Source organism: Sphaeramia orbicularis, chromosome 16 (assembly GCF_902148855.1).
Source record: "Sphaeramia orbicularis chromosome 16, fSphaOr1.1, whole genome shotgun sequence".
NCBI lineage: Eukaryota > Metazoa > Chordata > Actinopteri > Kurtiformes > Apogonidae > Sphaeramia > Sphaeramia orbicularis.
The window spans coordinates 54937121-54953793 of NC_043972.1; the positions used below are offsets into that span (position 1 = coordinate 54937121).

The 16673-nt window shown below is 38.4% G+C and overlaps 4 protein-coding genes across 4 annotated transcripts in view; 2 read left to right on the forward strand and 2 right to left on the reverse strand.

Annotated features, from left to right (window-relative positions):
- The window catches only part of LOC115435234 (NACHT, LRR and PYD domains-containing protein 5-like), a 753056-nt gene that overhangs the window by 623966 nt on the left and 112417 nt on the right, over window positions 1-16673 (reverse strand).
- Window positions 1-16673, forward strand: part of LOC115436241 (NLR family CARD domain-containing protein 3-like) — a 1147354-nt gene that overhangs the window by 386741 nt on the left and 743940 nt on the right. The window lies entirely within an intron of this gene.
- The window catches only part of LOC115436299 (zinc finger protein 239-like), a 210295-nt gene that overhangs the window by 116098 nt on the left and 77524 nt on the right, over window positions 1-16673 (reverse strand). The window lies entirely within an intron of this gene.
- The window catches only part of LOC115436302 (zinc finger protein 239-like), a 131343-nt gene that overhangs the window by 49889 nt on the left and 64781 nt on the right, over window positions 1-16673 (forward strand). The window lies entirely within an intron of this gene.

Consider the following 16673-nt stretch of genomic DNA (forward strand, 5'->3'; position numbering starts at 1 on the left):
AACGTAGTAAAATCTCATCTTCACACGCAGGGTAGAAATAGCATTTATATCCTGACATGCTAGTTTTGTAATGATTACATAACTGAACTAAATGACATTTGCTAAACAAAATGCCCGTGAGTGCTAAAGTCATGTAAATACAGCAGTGTTCAGCAAGCACTGTTAACATTATGTTGCTAATTTCAGAAATATTCAAATAACTCTAAAACTATTCCTCACATGTAGTCTACTTCAATATATCAGCTGTAAAAGCACACAATAAGATGGTAAATGTTTTTACATTAGCACAATTTAGCTTAACTACAACAATTGCTCCAAATTTATACCATCGTTTTGCGCATGTCCAAATCCACCTCGATCAACCGGATATAGGTCCATCACCAACTGATCCGACGAGAAACAAATGTAGGGTTTAATTCATCTGCTACAGTGCTTTTTGTCATATTAATTTTATATTATTAATTGTAATCCATGATTAATGTAGTTGGTCCAGTTGTCCACCAGAGGGCGCACAATCTGAATTTAACGTGTAAAGTCAAAGCAGACATAATAACGTCACACTAACATTTTCGGTTCTTCCTACAAAATAGAAGTTACATAGCATATTAAAATCTCATCTTCATGTAAATATACTCTTATCATCATTATTAACAGGATATGTGTGACCCCACCGGTAATAAATATAAATAAGAGCTTTTTTTTACTTGTTGTTGCTGGTTACTGTATGAAGTGAAAGCAGACACAATAACTTCACACTATCATTTCCGGTTATCCGTACAAAATAAAAGTTAAAAAAACGTCGTAAAATGTCATATAGAGGGAATGCATATACGTCACTTCCCCCCTGGGCCACGCCCCTCTAAGTCAGACTGAGTGGCAAAAACAAACCAGCTCAACATGGCGGAACATAGCAGTAACTACAGCGAGACCAGGAAAAATGTGGAATATAACATGAAATTAAAGACAATTGGACTGGACATGGATCCATACAAGCTACCAAACAACAAGTGGTCTACGAACATTGATATGTGGACAGAAATCACGTATCCTGACACTTATATGAACCTGATTTCAACGCTGGGAAAATCCACAATGCAAAGGCTGAAAGCATACAAAAGCCAGAGTTGTTGACATCCTCGTCATCATTAATTAGAGGATTACAGCTGGTGAGTGCTTTCAATTCAACATACTATTGTTTTTGAGGTTTTATGACAGTGCAGATGTATTTTCTTGGTGGTGATTGCCGAGGTAAAGGCCCAGCAGTAGTGCTCACAGTTCACTACTGATTTACTGTAGTTTAACCCTTAGTATTGACCCAAGTGAGTGGATGATCTACTGGTACTGTGGAGATTTAAGGAGAGTTAACATCAAATACTGGATACAACACAGCTACAACAGCTTTGTGCTAGAGTACCCCCTAATTTGGAAAACTAGGTTAGCCTCAGTTTAAGCTAGTTTACAAATTATGTAGAACACAAGGTTCATAATCACACAATTGAAGACAAAAACGTTTCAGTTCTGAAATATAGAACTAAATGACAGATGCAAACATTAGGAGCTTTACAAAGAAGTAACATTAGCCAAAACGATATGTAATTAAAGGTGTGATTTTACGCAAGAACACAGCATAAATTAACGTTACTTGACAAGAAATGGCAACCACAAATCCAGGTTTCCTTGCCTGGATTCCAGTTATTTCTACGAATTGCAGCGATCCATCTGCTTCTTCTGTCTTTGGCTTTAGGTAGCCGCTAAAACACTAGCTCCGAGTGCTTTTTAAACCGATTTGTGCAATCAATGGCACAACAGCTCTTCCCCATTTTTTAGATTGTTCTAAAGTTTTCACAGTATTCAAGCCAAAGCCGCTACTCATCTCCCTCTTTCTGCCACTCAGTGGATGGAACCGCGGTGACTTCCGCTAGCTGTGACATCACGCGCATACTCTCTATTTGTGTAAATATGACTCTTATTATTATTATCATGCAGGATATGTGTGACCCTAACGGTAATAAATATTAGAGCTTTTTTATCCTTGTTTTTTTTTTTTTTTTTTTGCAGTTCATACTCAGACTGGTCTTCTAGTCGGTACACTTCTTCACAATTGAAATAGTAGCAAGGGGTGAGAACAAACAACCTGATGTGTTTTTAATGCACAGTGCAGACAGTTTCATACAAACATTTCCCAACGTACGCCAAGAATTTATTTTCACCATTAAAAGGGTAAATAAATAAATAAATAAAGTTGCAGCAGTGCTGTGACGGTGAGGCAGCAGGGGCAATGGCATCAAATGTAGATAAATTGTACATTTAATCTCATTTGGTTATTTTCTTTTATTTATTTACTTATTTATTTTTATGACCCCGTTTTCCTCCTTTTTTCTCCTCTCTCTCTCTCTTCTTCTCATCTAGTTTCAGTTACCTAATGATTGTCTTTGGTCATTTCCCTGATTTTTATTCTTTTTTTTTTCTTTCTTTCAGAAGCCCACATCACAACAGTCACACCACATATGCATCTTACACACTCCACCACACACAGAACACTTACACAACCAGGACGGGACATTGATTTTTATTACTGACTGACATTTGGTTTCTTTTGTATATTACATGCCATAAATCTTAACAGCCCCCCCCCCACATGATGATGATGATGCAATGTAAATATTGTATAATACGGTACGTACGTAATACGGTCTTTGTCACTTGGTGTCACTTCAATAAAGGTTATTAAAACATAATAATAAAAATTTGTTTGTCAGCAGCAGCGGTTGTAGTTCATACTGAAAATATGTCCAAACTTGGAGCCCATTACCTCAAATGTTCAGTTGTTCGTTGAACTGGACAGCGCAGCACAGCCAACAATCTGGAGGGGGCGGGGCCTGAAGTGGCTCATGTGCATTTAAAGACCCAGTGCTCCAAACCACCTTTCTGGTGTCATTACTCAGAAATAGGGTTGAAGATGGAACTGTGGAGTTGAATGAATGAAGAATTCAAACCCAAGCAGAGCATTTACAGTTTATGGGGACCACAGGGAAATTTTGGAAAATGAAGAATTCCATTAAAAAAAAAAAGCAAAATATCACTCCTTTTCATTTTCCTCATATTCTTTTAGATTTTGAGGACAAAAACATGAGTTCAAACAGATTAAAATCAGGCTTATGTCTCAATTTTTGCTATTTTATTTAGTTTTAACTGAATTTCATCTCATTCTGTGTCAAATGCCATCTGGTGGACACTTAAGTGTTACAACAAAGTCAACCATAAGAAGGATTAAGTTGAATAAATGCTGCCTTATAAAGTTTTATTTGCTTCATGAATAAAACCAATCTTCACTTAGCAATATTTTTTCTAAGAAAAGCATAGAATTTATAAATATAAATAAATAGATAAAAAATAATAAATAAATAAATGAATGAATTAAAAAAAAAAAAACACTAAACTAAAGACATCTTAAATTTTCCTCATATTCTTTTAGATTTTGAAAACAAAAATATGAGTTCCAACAGATTAAAATCAGGTTTATGTCTCAGTTGTTTCCATTTTGTTCAGTTTTAAAGTTTTAACTGAATTTATTCTCATTCGGTGTCAAATATAAATAAACTAGTATGGGACACCCCCCTGCAAAAAAATACCGAAACAAAACAAACAAAAAAAACAACAACAAAAACTAAAACAAACATCAGCACTTCAAACTTTGATAAACACAATATTTATTTCAGACAAAGGTCATGTGTCCTTATCTAGTGTAGTCCCAGTTTGCAGCCAGACTTGGGTCCAGTTGGATTCCCTGTGTGGTTCGGCTCAATTACTTCTGATGGAACTAATTTATATGAGTTTAAAGAAAACCAGTCAATTCATGGGGGTTAAGTTTATATGAAAACTAGGCATTATTGATTTATTTTCAGATATTTCAGCTGATTGTTAATAGTCAAAGAGAGTCATAACAAAGCCGAAAATTATTAAGACAACACACTTTAATGTAAGTAATTTCAGGAAGTGCTTTTATTTTGAAGTCTGCCCAAACTGGAAGTCCCTTTAGATTGTGTTGCCCAAATAACAAAACTTGACCCTTTGTAGATGTGGAGTGTCAGTTCCCTATTTGTGTTGTGGAGCTGCAGCATGTTCTAGAATAAACGCTCAGTTGGAGCAGAAACCCACCTGGTCATGAAACAGCCAAACTCCAACTACACATGATGAAGACGGGAGGAAATGAGGCCTTCCTGTTTGGAACTGGATTTCCCATCATGCAGCGCTGTGTGATTGTAAGGCAGTTGTATTCCAAAATGACTGTCTGTGAAAATATTGGTCCTACACACACACACACACACACACACATGCTCTGAGCCCTTCCAGTATTATGATAGATTCCTTAAATTTGGTGTTTTACCATCTGTGTGTGTGTGTGTGTGTCATTTTCAGCCTAAAGTCATAATCCTGTCACTTTGTAAAAACGCTGATAGATGAGTTATTGTGAAGGTGCTGTCTTCATTAGTAATTTCTTCAAACATCTTCTCTGAAACTACTGGTCAGAAATTTTTTCTATTTTTATTTGTATCTTCTTTGGGACAATGTCTACAAAGTTTGTTCACAGTTTTGACAAATTTAGGTTTTTGCCCAATTTTTTAAATTTTCTAAATGTTCCTTTCCTTCTAATGGTCCATATTTTGATGGTTTCTAACATGTAAATGGTTCCAGATGTCAGTCTAGTTCCTATTGATCACTGATAGAAGTCATATCTGGACTGTGATTGGATGAGTTGAGTTCTCCTCCAGTGAAAGTCCCGCCCACTTCTACAGTTAGATTGATGTGCATCCAGACCACAGGACTGGAACATAGAGACAGAACCTGACAACCTCACACATTCAACTGGGGATTGATTCTAGACAGTCCAGTTCCACTGTATTAACAATAAATCACATATTTACAATCATTTCATGACGAGGAAAAATACTTTATTCCATCATTATGGGCAGCAGTGTGATAGCATAAGAACCTCTAAGTAATGATAAGTCCAAATGAAAAACAGAACAAAATGAACGAAATATTCAACATGAAGAAAAATACAGAACAGAATAATCACCAACATTCACAAAAAAATATTGAACATAAATGAAAAATGAAAACACAGGACAAATAATTCATCATAATTGAGTAAATACTAAGAATTAATGAATTAAAATGGAAAATACCAAAACAATAAAATGGAAACATGGGGAAAAGGACAAAGTAATAAGAAATTATGAAAATTAAAAATAAAACAAGCAAAATTTAAAAAAAAAAAAAGAACAAAAATGGGAACATATAAAATCATCAACATGAACACACACACACACAGTTGCTATGGACTCTACAGGGTTGCTAGGGGAGCAGAAACATGGCACCACTAACAACCTGTGGCGGAGACATGGGTGTTTATGTTACACTAACTACAAAACCACCTCTCAAACAAACTGACGTCAATTCATAACCGTACCTCCTATCTCAAAAATTCTTGCATGTCAGGCTTATGGAGAGTCTGTTGAACATATTGATATATAATATGTGGGGAAAAGTCAGAACTGAATAGCAATGATTGTATGAGTGTGGAGTTAGTCAAACATGTTAGTGAGAGAAATTTAATATTGCCGTGAATAAGAGAAAAATCATCAGTTGTCGCGCTTGGAGGCCCGTAGATCAAAAACTAAACAGTTTAAGATTAAAATGTGAACAGTCTTTGAAAGAAAAGAGTTTTTCCTACATTTTGATGTATAATTTGTTACTGGAACCCCAGAAATGTGAGAGTTATGATGAGTTGTTTGTATATTTTCTAACACAAAAAGAAAGCTTCTCTACTCTAGACGTAGAGGATTTCAGCCAATCAGCTGTCAGCATGTGTGTGCATGTCCATCTCACATGGCTCTTATGGATGAGACACGTGAGTCAATTAAATACAGTTAATAGTTCAAATTCAGTGAGACACCACTTCTCAAATAAATTGCAGTCAATCCAAAACCGTACATCCTATCTCAAACATTTTTGCACAGGAAACTTGTGGTGAGTCTTGTGAATGTATTGATATATAATATGTGGGGAAAAAGTCAGAATTGAATTTGCAGTTTCAGACTTCACAACTTTCAGGTCTTATATTAAAAAAAAACAACTAAGACAATAATAAAAAAGCGCAAGAGCAATTTTTTTAAAAAGGGCTTACTCTATCTTTTGGTGCTATTTAAAGGCAAGTGCGATAAATGGCCTCAGACGAGTTTCGTATTGATGTTTTATATTGAGAGGCAAATTGCAAACTTCCTGTTAGAGATAGCTCATAGGTGTCAGCATATGATTTGTTGGGCTCAATGAGACGAAACTTTTGGCGTTGGTTTCATGTGTCTATGACATTCCTACTGGCCACTAAGGCTGTTTCTGTTTTTTTATGTAGGTGGTGCTAGAGAGCACATTTTGGCACTTTGGAGTTAATTTTTACATTTTATCAAATTTTTCGCTGGACCTGACATGCGTGCCAAATTTGGTGAGTTTTTGTGCATGTTGAGGGAGTCAAATCCGAGTTTAAAGTGACGGAGGGTGAAAAATAATAAAAAATGAACGAAATACAATACTGAGTGAGCGAGGGAGAGGGCCTCTCCACATAGGCTCGGTCCCTAATGAAGTAATGAAGTAAAATTAAGGAAACAAGCATCAAAAACAAAACAAATAATGGCTGAATTAAAGCTATACCTACCGATGTGGCATTTCTCACAGCACTTAGTAAAAGTTTGAACATGAACAACCCGCCTCCCTCCAAAGCCCCGCCCACTTATCCCAAGTTGTCAGAAATGGACACATGGTCAGAGCCCCGTTTGGCACTATTTGACGCAGGGGGTACCCCTTCTGCGTCGGATTTCGACGTGGAGGGCAGCCTGATAGAACTGCATGTAAATCCCTCAGTGTCATTGAGCTCTGACGCTTTCCTCTTACCTGATGCGTGTGATGGAAGCGGAGGTGGAAGTGGAGGTTCGGTCCACTTCAGCATGTCCGTGGACCCCTCCCTCAGTAATCAGATCCATCATCCACCTGCTGCGGCCCCTGTTCCATCAGTAGACCCTGAATTTAAGGGTCTGGTCTGTGCAGCGCTGGGTCAGTGTCTTCAGCTGATGAGGTGCCCAGCACGCGCACTGTGAACACGCGGCCTCCGCGAATTTTCCGTGGACATTTGAGGTTTCATAGTCCATACAGTTATCATCCTACATAATCCTACATTGTGTGACACCAAGTACATGTACCTGAATCAGTACTGCGGTCATAAAAGCTGAGCTTCCTGCAGACCTATCTGTTCAGTCCAGTACAGCTGACTTCCGGACTTTTATCTCCATCCTTCATTCATCAGACTCCTGTTTGTTCCCCTTAGTTGTTGTTTCTGTTCATAAATCCATTTTTTTTCCTTCCACATGTGCATTTGAATTTTATCCATACACATCCTAGACAGTAGACTGTGGTCAGTGACAGGAGAAGCAGCGTGAGTGAAGCGTCAGATTCAGAGGTACGCATATCAGATGCAGAGCGCGATAATAGATCGGATGCTGAACGGCCGTAATGGATGATTGACAGGAGGCTCAGCCAGGTTCGACCAATTATTTCATTCGGACCGACTAAAATTATTGGTCAGACTTTTATCAGAACTATATGAGAATTAAACATTTTTGAGTTTCAGTACCTGGTGGATTTCTTTTATATTTTAGTTTGACGCATGCTTGTTAGGAGCATTTTAAGATGACAAAACAAAAGTGTAAAAATGCCACATCATATGGTATAGCTTTAAGGCTCATTGATGTTATTGGTGTTTGTAAATGTTTAGTGTATTTGGAGATTATCAGCTGACACAGAACAGAGATCAAATTCAACAGATTTGGATTCAACAAGTTTTGTACACAACACAACTACACAATTATACAACTACACAGCATAATTACACAACACAACTACATGACTATACAACTACACAACACAACTACACGACTATACAACTATACAACACAAGTACACGACTATACAACTACACAACACAACTACAGAACTACACAACACAGCTACACAATTACACAACACAATTATACAACTATACAACACAACTACACAACGTATCTACACATCAGACAGACACACTGAGGATCCATTTGCCCACAGTGTAAATCCTCCAAACAGTGGTTCAGTGAATGTGGTTTTGAAGGTGTAGATGTGGATCAGTTTGTCAGAGGAGACTCTGTAGAAGGACACAGATCCAGCAGGACAGTCCACATACACTGATACTGTACCAGAGGAGGAGGAGGGGGACTGAGGGAGGTCGGTGTGTTTGTCCTCATGCCAGACCCTGTATCCACTTTCATCACAGTACAGACTCCAGGACTGATCATTCCATCCAAACCCACAGTCTCTACCGCTTCCTTTCCTTCTGATTCCTCTGTAAGTCACTGCAAAACTAACCTCTCCACTCCACTGGACCTCCCAGTAACAGCGACCAGTCAGACCAGTTGAACACATCAGCTGATGCCAGTACTCAAATCTGTCCTGATGATCAGGATATGACTGAACCTCCTCCACTCGTTCCACCTTCTTGTTGTTTTCAGACAGTTTGAGTTTTCTGTACGCTGTGTTTGGATCCAGGGTGAGTTCACAGAAATCTGATGGACAGAAGAAAACACAAAACAGCTGCAGTTATTGATCAGTGATCAGCTTGATTTGACTTTAGGGAAAGACTAGAGAATGACTTGTTTGTAATTGTGTCCCTGGTTCACACACTGTTACTGTGACACAAATGACCATATGTTGGATTGGTGATGTGTGTGTTTTATAGCTGTAAGCTAGCTGCTAGCTGTGCAGTCACAAGGAAAGACACTGCATTAGTTGGAATATAAAACCACAGTTACACAACCTCACCTGGTACCACATTACAAACACTAATACTCAACAAAAGAATAAAAACTGAACACAATCAATCAGTCAAATGACTGAAAATGAACAAACAACAAAACTAAATACAAAATTAACTAAACTAATACAAGAAAATATAAAATGAATCAGTAAAAACAGTAATAATGAAACAAACTAAACAAAATAATCAGAAGAATAAAGAAAAATGAAGAAAATAGTTAATAAAATGTTGATTTTGTTGAATATTTAAAGGATGTCCTTTGTAACTTTGCTGTTCTCGCTCTGTTTCATTAGTTTTTGTTCCTTTTGGTTCAGTTTGTGTTTCATTAAACACAAGTACTGATAGTTGTACAAGTCCCAGTAGTTCGTTCAAAGACCAAACACAGAAGTTATGAAGTTATCATGAAAATCTTCCACATAAACATGTGACTAAATAAATGCTGATCATGTGATCACATAAAGTGTGTTCCAATGCAGATCACTGATGGGTAGCAGCGTCACAGCACTTTAAACCTCCACAGGGTTGAGTTCTGATGGTTTTGGGTAAATTCATGATGGATATAAATATAGGTCTGGTCTCAAACAGGTCTTAGTCACTGTTATTTCACAGAAGTAGAGGTTGACCGATATGGGTTTTTCTAAGGACAAAACCGATTTTTAAAAATTTGGTCAGGTGATGGCCGATACATACAGCCAATTTTTAAGGTCGATATTAAAGGCAGATTTTTTTTTTTTTTAAAGCACATTGACCATAAAAAATAATTGAAACACTTACATGATTAAGATTTTTATGCAGTAATATAAATTAAATTATTAATACACGTACACATAGTACTCTTTGAACATTTAATGAGCTTAAAGTGCTGCCCACACAGGTGCCTGATCAGATATCTGATAACATTTTAACTACTGATCAAACATCGGCTTTGAAAAAAAAAATTAAGGCTGATATTGAAGAAAATACATACATCGGCCCATCTACCTCTACAGAAAAGCTCTGAGATGTGAGCTGTAGTTGTAGTTTTTCTGTCTAATGTCATGTAGGCAGTAGTCAAGGACAGATAGACAGGAACTGGAATTTACTGACATTTCATTCCAATGGTTCTGTTCAGTCTGTGTCTCCAAGTTCACTGTCAAAAACCTTCTGATCAAAAACAAACTTTATAAGTGACAACCTTTGCACAGATTTTTTCATGTATTCTTTCCCTTTTTCCTGATTTTTTTTCCTAATGTGGTACCAGCTCTCACTGTATGTTCAGGTTTGGTTTCATTTGTAATCCAATGGAAATTCACTTACACTTCCTCAGACCTGGTTTCAACCATCGGACTCCACTGGGCTCCAACCTGAAACGAGGGGGGGGGGGTCAGAGCAGCATTAAACATGGACATTCCATCACTCTGATCCACTCCAGCTTTTCTGTTCACATCCAGTCAATGGTTCCTGTTAGTCCCTTATTGAACGTCTGTATCTGTGACCGTGGTCTGGAACTTCAGTAAAGGATGTGGAATCAGCTGTGACAGAGTGTTCCTGTCAGCTCCACCTGTTCTATCACACATTATCTGTGTGTGCATCAGCTCAGTCCATACCTGACAGTGTCCAGTGTCCAGTGTGGATCCTCCACTAGAGCACACAGCTCCTGTCCTGAGGCTCCTGGATGGTTGTAACTCAGGTCTAGCAGTCTGAGATGGGACGGATTGGACTTTAGGGCTGAGACCAGAGAAGAACATCCTTCCTCTGTGATCAGACATCCTGACAGTCTGCAACACAAAACATCACACATCATCTGAGGAGGGAAAAGAAGCAGCGTCAGCTGTTGGACACAGTTATTCTGTGGATGGATTTCATTCCAAATGGGATTTACCTGGAGCCAGTTTCTATTTGACTGACTGGGTTCAAGACAAGATCTGGACACAGACTAAGACTAGTCCAGTCCCTGTCCAAAGTCTGGAAAGACCTGATCTTTTATTGTTACTCAGACAAATTTAACTGGATGAAGATTGACTTTGACCAAATAAAGACACAAATGTACAGATATTGGTCCAAAAACATAAAGTGCATAAATGAACATCCTTCACCACCTCCAAATCAAAGGTTCAATGGTTCTTGGGTTCTAGTGTTTGAACAGACAAACCAGTTCCACTCCAGTCCAACCCTCAGACTGTAGACACTTTACTGTCCTTTGGTAATATCTGTAGATTTTAGGGCTGGGTAAAAAAATTGATTTGATCGATTTTGGATCGATTTCTTTTTAATTTTGCATAATCGATTAATGGTGGATGAGATCAATTTTTCAGAGCAGGACCACGAGTAAATGACCCGGAAACTGCCGACACGGAAGCGCAGCCAGCTCCGTCTTGCAAGCCCCTCGCGGAGAGTTTTGGTCATACTCGCGACAGTTCTGGTGCAGAAAGTTTGCAGAGGAAGGGTGGGGAAAACCCCTCCACAGGAGGTCCTCCCTGCCTCAAACTCGAACCCGCAGAGTGGAGGAACTGGCTGGCGGAGGTGGGTCGCAGAAGCCAGTCGTTCTAGAAATATTAACTTCGATCACCTGTAGCTGAGTGCGGAGTTAGAGGAAAAGTAAAGCAGAAATCACGAAGCTCTGCCCACCCTCCCCCTCCAGTGAGTTTCCTGTACCTAGGGCCCAACATGATTCTGTTTCAGGGGGGCCAAATTGGTTGCAGTGCCCCAGGGTGATAGTAATGTGCCTTAAGGCTAGAAGCACCAGCCATAAAACAGAATAAAGATGACGAAGAAGTCCGTTCTGAGCCACTGGAGAAACATTGCAATGTTTCTGTCCTGTTCATTATTTGAGAGCAGATACAGCTATTTACTGCTGAAATGTCATATTTATTTCCTTTCTAATATCAATATTGATTCTGTGTTGCATGGCTGCAGTAGTCAAATAATCAAGTTACAACTCAAAATTGTACTTTGGTATCACTAAATAATCTGAACCAATCAATTAATACTGAATTGAATCGAATCGCAATTAATCAATTCAGAAACTTATGAATCAAAATCAATTCGATTAAGGAAATTGGCCATGATATCTACCCCTCGTAAATTTAGACTCATTTGGTTCAAATAAACCTTCATACAGTTAAATAAAGGAACATGCATGTGTTTCATGTCAGACACTGAACAGCTGGTCTGAAAACCAGGTCAGACTGATCCACTACATGTACATCATGGTTTTAATCATCATCATTCGCACTGGTTGAACAATCCAAACCTGAGAGTCTCCAGTTTACAGTCTGGACTCCTTAGTCCATCTGACAGGATCTTCAGTCCTGAATCCTTCAGGTCCATGTTGTTGAGCTCCAGATGAGTCAGACTAGAGTACTGGGATCCAAGAACTGAGGACAGACCTTCACAGCTTCTCTCTGACAGGTTACAGATACTCAACCTGGAGGACACAGATGATATTTGGATTACAATCAGGTCAGGTCTGGACTGAAGGACCATCACAGTCCACATAGATCTGTTTGTACTACAGCTCAGATCCAAATAAAGCTGCACAATTTAGTGAAAAACACATTTTTTTAATTGTAATTTGAGTCTGTTTGCTTGTTTATCAAATCAAATGCACAGATGAGTCATTTAACAATGTCAAATCAAACATAAAAACTGAAAGTAGAGTAAAAATACCAAAACTTCAAAGTAAAAAACACTTTAATGTGATTTTTAGTTTTCCTGTTTTCCACAGTATCTCCATCTGTTCAGTGTCACTAAATTCAAATCATCTCTATAAAACACAGGTTGTGTTGAACTTTAATTCCCTAATTTCCCATCTGGATCAGCCTAAATCCACCTAAATCTTGACCTTTAAATTGTGGTCTTTGTCCGTTTTATCATTACACAGGTTGATTTAGTCATTACTGCAGTGGCCCCAGAGGTGCAACAGCCCAAAAAATTATCTACTATCAGAAAACAAGAGAGATTGTGATTTATTTAAAAAGATGTATCTGAAAAATGAATGTACCCCTTACGTAAAAATAAAGTTGCACGAAAAAAAACCCAAAAACAACTTGTAATAGAAAATAAATTTGAACAAAGAACACGGGAACCTTATGTCATCATTTAACCGCTTTGCAAACTATATTAATTTATATATTTTTAAAATAACTTTATTTTTAGCGCACTGACCTCCACTTCCTGTGGGTTACTTCCTTAGCATTAGTCACATTAGCTGATGGCCTTAAAAATTTTCAGCCGATGCTTTAATTTTTTGTGTTAGCCTTAATTTTAAAACATGAGACCTTTCGGGTAAACAAGCGCCCCCTTTAATTGAAAAGGTGGATGATGCTTTTTTTTCTATCTTTCTTTTTTTGATGAACCTTATTTAAAAAGTGAAATGGGTTTTCTGTTTTAGGCATATGAAGTTTTATATTTTCAAACACTTTTTTTAAATTTATTTTTTGACATTCAGTATCAGACATTCACATTCAGTACATCACATGTACATATAGTATACATTTGTTGTCTGCTCTAAATGACAGAATAATATTTTTATTTTGTCAAAAAAAACAAATAAAAGAAAGAAAAAAAAAAAGAAAAATACTATGAACAGGTAGGGCGTGATCTTTTCCATTCAACTTTAGCTTAGTCCTCTAATTTTTTATTCCTGTTTTTTTCTTAAAAGATATTGCTATAATTTTCCCCCTTAAAACAGCCTTCAAAGTGTCCCAAAGCATGGGGGGTGAGACTTCTCCAGTATCATTGAACTCTAGGAACAGACTAATTTTGGATTTAATTTGTGCCTTAAAAGACGGCTCCCCCCCCCCAAGCTTGTTCCTCCCACTGTTTCCCAGGTGGAGCGGGACAGCTGCTCAGCCAGGCTCTCCCTCAGTGTAATCACATTTGACTGGAAGGCCTCTGTCCTTCATGTCTGTGGTCGCCTCCTCCGCTGTCTGATACAGCTGTGTCCCGTCCTCATAAAACATACGTAGTTTAACCAGAAACAGAGTTTGGAAGCGGATCATTTCTCTGCTTTAACATTCGCTTCGCCTCTGCATATTCCTTCCTTTTCTGCAGAACAGCTGAGGGGTAATCCTGATCAAAGACTATTTGCCTCCCATTCAGAAAAACCTTCTTCTTTCCCCAAGCTTTGCGCAGAATTTCTACTTTAATCCTGTAGCAGAGGAATTTGACTATTATTGACCTTGGGTCGTCTTCCCTACCTCCGGCGGGTCTTGGCACCAGCATGCGGTGCGCCCTTTCAGTGTCGATCTCCACCGTGGGGGGGATCTCCAGCATATCCCGCAGTAGTTTTTCCACAAACTCCATCATAGATGACCCCTTGGTTCTTTCAGGAACATTGTATATCCTTAAATTTTCCCGTCGAGATCTTCCTTCATAGTTGAGTAGCTTGTTTTCTTGCTGACGTATGACTTTTATCACCTTGTTCAGCACCTGCTCCACATTTTGAATCCGGTCTTCCACCTTTTCGATTCACACCTCTGCCTCCACTATTTTTTGGTTAGCATTGGTGAGCTCTGCTTTAATGTCATTTCATTGTTCTTTTGTGTCTTTTCGGAAGTCCTGAATCTCCTCCAGAACTTTGGCTAAGCTTGTGTCGTCGGCACCCTTTGAGCGAAGGTTAGCATTAGCTCCGCCATCTTGTACTTGTGTAGGAGAGCTATCCTCTGGGTTTTCCTCGTTTACAGACTCTGCAGTGGTGCTTTCTTTGTTTGCACGCTTCTTCCCATTCTTGCCCCTCTTATCTGTTCATGTAATATCTGAAAATTTGGTATTTGACCGTCTAATGGGGCAAAATACTTATTTTTGCAGGGGACCTGTTATTTCAGGCTCAAACACTTTTTTTTAAGAAATATATTTTTTAAATGAGTAATTGACTTTTTTATTTGGATGATATTTATTTTGGGGAAACATATTTTAAAACTTAACACTGAATTAAATTTTTGATGTTGCCCAATTTTATTTTGAGACGCTTTTTTGTAGAAGTCTATTTTATTTGAGATTTTTTTTTTAATCATACAAGTTTATTTTATTTCTTTGTACAAATTAATTTTTTATTACAAGTTGTTTTTTTAAGACATTTTTTTTTCATGCAAGTTTATTTTTGGGTTACATTTATTTTTCAGAGACTACTTTTTAAATAAATCATAATCTCTTTTTTTTCTTATAGTAGATAATTAGTAGATACTTTTTTGGGCTGTGTCTCCTCTGGGCACTTGTGATTGACTTGATTGTGCAGCTTTAAATCTAATACACCTGCATTTAAACAAGTACAACATGATTTAATAAAACTCAGTCAGGACCAAAAGATCAGAAATAATTGAATTCAGATTCTAACTTTATCTGACCTGAGAGTCTCCAGTTTACAGTCTGGACTCCTTAGTCCATCTGACAGGGTCTTCAGTCCTGGATCCTTCGGGTCGTTGGTGCTGAGGTCCAGATGTCTGAGACTAGAGGACTGGGATCTGAGAACTGAGGACAGACCTTCACAGCCTCTTTCTGATAGGTCATAGACAGTCAGTCTGCAGAAACAGAACAGATGGTTTTGTTTTAGTCAAAACAGCATAAGATTAAACTGATCTTCACTAAACTCCACTTCATTTCAGTTCCAGTAGTTCTAGAGATAATCACTAGTTTTGGTCAAATATCAGGTTATAAAGTCAACATATCACAGAGCTACTATTTCCTGTGAACAGACAAACCATATGGACCTTCGCTGCTGTTCATTTATGGTTATGACCCCTTTATTTATCTGGGGGTCTCAGTAACACGTACATTTACAGATTTATTTAAAGATAATCTGGAACCAGCACTGAAGACCAAACAGGATCTAAATCCATGGTCCACCATAAACTAACTCACATGTTTGATGGACTGGATCAGATGTGCTCCTACTGTCATACACATGAAGAGGATTGTATGTGTGTTCCATCAAGTTATGATGTTGATTAATATGATCAGTGTCGTGGTTTAACAAGGAATGAATAAGGTATAAAAATGTCCTAAACCAGACTCTAAGTTCAATAAACTCCACTCTGTCTGGACTCACACAGCTTTGTTGGAGGCTTTGACGACTGGCAGCAAATTCAGAAGAGCCTCCTCTGAACCAGAGTATTTGTTCAGGTCAAACTCATCCAGATCTTTATCTGATGACAGTAAGATGAAGACCAGAGCTGACCACTGAGCAGGAGACAGTTGTTCTGTGGACAGACGTCCTGATCTCAGGTACTGTTGGATCTGATCCACCAGAGATCGATCCTCCAGTTCATTCAGACAGTGGAACAGGTTGATGCTTTTCTCTACAGACAGTTTATCATTGATCTTCTTCTTGATGTACTCTGCTATCTTCTGATTGGTCTCTGAGCTACTTCCTGTCTGTTTCATTAGACCTCGTAGGAGACTCTGATTGGTTGGCAGTGATAGACCCAGGAGGAAGCGCAGGAACAGGTCCAGGTGTCCATTTGGACTCTGTAAGGCCTGGTCCACAGCAGTCTGGTAGAACTGTGTCTGTGTAGATCCAGACCTCTGGGATGTGGTTTGTTCTTCTGACAGCAGATTGACTCCAGTGTTGATGAAGGTCTGATGGACATGAAGAGCAGCCACAAACTCCTGGACACTCAGATGGATGAAGCAGAACCTCTTGTCCTGGTACAGTCCTTTCTCCTCTATAAAGACCTCTGTGAACACTCCTGAGTACACTGAGGCTGAGCTGATATCGATGCCACACTCTGTCAGGTCTGATTCATAGAAGATCAGGTTTCCTTTCTTCAGCTGCTCAAAGGCCAGTTTTCCC